Genomic DNA, 2,549 nt, shown 5'->3' on the forward strand with positions numbered 1-2,549 from the left:
CATCCTCCAGGAAGGGACCTAGATCTGGTAGGGCAGCCTCAGTTGAGACTTCTGTCTACATCAGCTTTGGGCACTTCTTGGCACAAAGGCCCCATTTCACTGCCCTGCATCTGCCTAGTAAAAGTAGAAGAAAAGACATGGAGAAGCCAGGACTAAAATAATCTGGGCTAATTAAATAAGAAATCGTTTTGTTAGGAGCTATAAGAGGCACCCTGGTCGGACCATCATCCTTGGTCCTCCACCCCCAAATTTTATGTGTTTAACAGAATAGAACAGTCTAGCTCCCAAAACGTTAGCAGACCTCAGGATAAACCAAACAACTCCAGCCCCCAGCTGGCCATATGCGAACACTGGGCACACAGACAGTGGAGAAATCCAAGTTTGGATGCTCCCTCTACTGAGGGATAGTAACTGGCACTTGGAGGGTGGCTGTTGAGTCCTGGGGAAAACCTAGACAGGGATTTCATTTCAGTGTGATCAAAAATGGCCACATGGCATGACAGCAAACAGAAAATAGTCTACTCTAGAGAAATACTTCATATAGATTCTCAAGTATGTGACTCTGCACATAGTCCAAGCCTTAGAATAGTCTGGACAATAGATCACTGACACCTCCGTACTTAGTCCATAATGACTCTTACTTATTAAGTCTAAGTAGCTTTAGAAAACTCACAGAACTAGACTCATTTGCAAACATAAGTGGCTGACTCTGCTTGAGTAATGGTGAGGGGTCACAACCCCAGTCAGCATTGCCACCACTTAGTACTTTAATACATACAATCAGGCAAGACTCCAACCTACTCGTACATGGTCCACATGACAGCTTGTGTGTTTTAAGGCACCCAAGGCCTGGAATTCAGATGGTACTGAATGGTGTTCATCTGGAACAGTCCTCACATGGGGCCAGAGAACACAAACGAGGATGACCTGAACTGAATGTTCCAGCCCAGATGTTTAAAAGAAAACAATTACTTACCATAAGATGAAAAAAATTTTTAATTGCAAGGAAATAGTGAATTTACTTGAGAATCACAAAATGAAATTAAATTAATACAGTCTGACAATTCAAGTCAACTAAAGAGGAACAAATTGAACTAACAGTCACTGTGGTGGAATAGGAGATTTAATCAAGAGGTCTGTAGGGTAAGTGGATATGTTATGGCTTTGTAATTTGGCAAATCTTTGAGAAAGTCTCCATTTCAGCCTTCCCTTTGATCATTCTCTCTCTCTCAGCACTTTGGAGAAATGAGGCAGATTTACTTCCACAAAACCACAGGATGATCTTACAAATGTTCCCCTTGCCATCCCACGTTCCTGGGTCAGATTCGGGTCTGGGCTTGGCCAGGCAATGGGATTAAGCCTCACACATTCATTACCTAATTATCCACTGTGGAAATGCCAAACCTCTGCTGGTTGCCCCCAGTATACCAACATATTCAACAGTCCCCTCCACTACCATTGACTGGTATCCTCTTGAGAAAATTCACTTTCACATTAGCTTAACCACAAACCAAATGAACCAAAAACAAAACTCCAGAATGAAAAAAAAGATGCATTATAAAACCTCAAGCCAACAATGTCTGGATTGGCTGCTCTCTTTAATTATCCACACAAAGGTACCACTCCACTGCATAGATGGAAACTGAGAGCTGCCCACAGTTCGGGATTCAACGTGAGAGAGTGAAGCTTTGTCAGTCTTTGAGGCTGCACAGGCTTGGTCACTTACTGGTAAGGGCAGCAAAGTGGCTGAGTCCACATCGAATGCGGGAAACCTGGACTTCTGGGTTGAACTCCGTCAAGCCAAAGAGAGTGGGTGGAATCATTTCTGGAAGAGCAGTTTCCACTAGGTTTGGTCCTTTCCCAAGAATTCCATAGCCCCAGACAAAAACATGTCCTTCTCCTACATTACAGGAAAAACAATGGTCAGTAAGTCAAACCAAGAGCAGCCCTCACTCACTAGAAATTCAAACTGCACCACCAAGATGTATTATATCCACATGGATTTTTTTTTTCCTCCTTGCTTGGCAAGAACATTCTGACATATATTTAAAATCATGTTTCTTTTCTCCTCTCTTAAATTCTTGCCGGTGGACTACATCTAACCAGGTCACCAATCTCGGAATACAAACTTCCCACATCCTGAGGGTAACCTGAACAGGACCCATCCATAAATCACTCAGAAACCCCATGTGAACACAGGAGAGCCTTCAAAGGACAGTTTTTCCTATGAACAGCTCTAAGTTTCACACTGATCAGAAGACCAAGCCAAGTTCTAAACGACTTCTGGCCAGATTCCTAAAACTCTTAGAAATGATTTTTTGGTTATAAGAATTTTAATACTCATCAGTGGTACCAGATGTTTAATCCCAAAAGCATGGATCTCGGTATCTAAACCCTAAGGCTCTTCTATTTGCTTTTTGTTTCTTGGCACAGTCTCTGGCCCAGACTAAGGGGCGGGGAGAAAACAGTTCATTCTCCACTGCAGAGGTTTGCTACAGAATTACTAAGCTCTGTGCTGTCTAGTTGTCTACACATAAATCACAGTTATT

General features: G+C 42.7%; 1 protein-coding gene across 1 annotated transcript in view; it reads right to left on the reverse strand.

Moving 5' to 3' along the window:
- Positions 1-2,549, reverse strand: part of RCC1L (RCC1 like) — a 46,549-nt gene that overhangs the window by 7,664 nt on the left and 36,336 nt on the right. The window lies entirely within an intron of this gene.

This window comes from Pteropus vampyrus, unplaced genomic scaffold (genome assembly GCF_000151845.1).
Source record: "Pteropus vampyrus isolate Shadow unplaced genomic scaffold, Pvam_2.0 Scaffold193, whole genome shotgun sequence".
Lineage (NCBI taxonomy): Eukaryota > Metazoa > Chordata > Mammalia > Chiroptera > Pteropodidae > Pteropus > Pteropus vampyrus.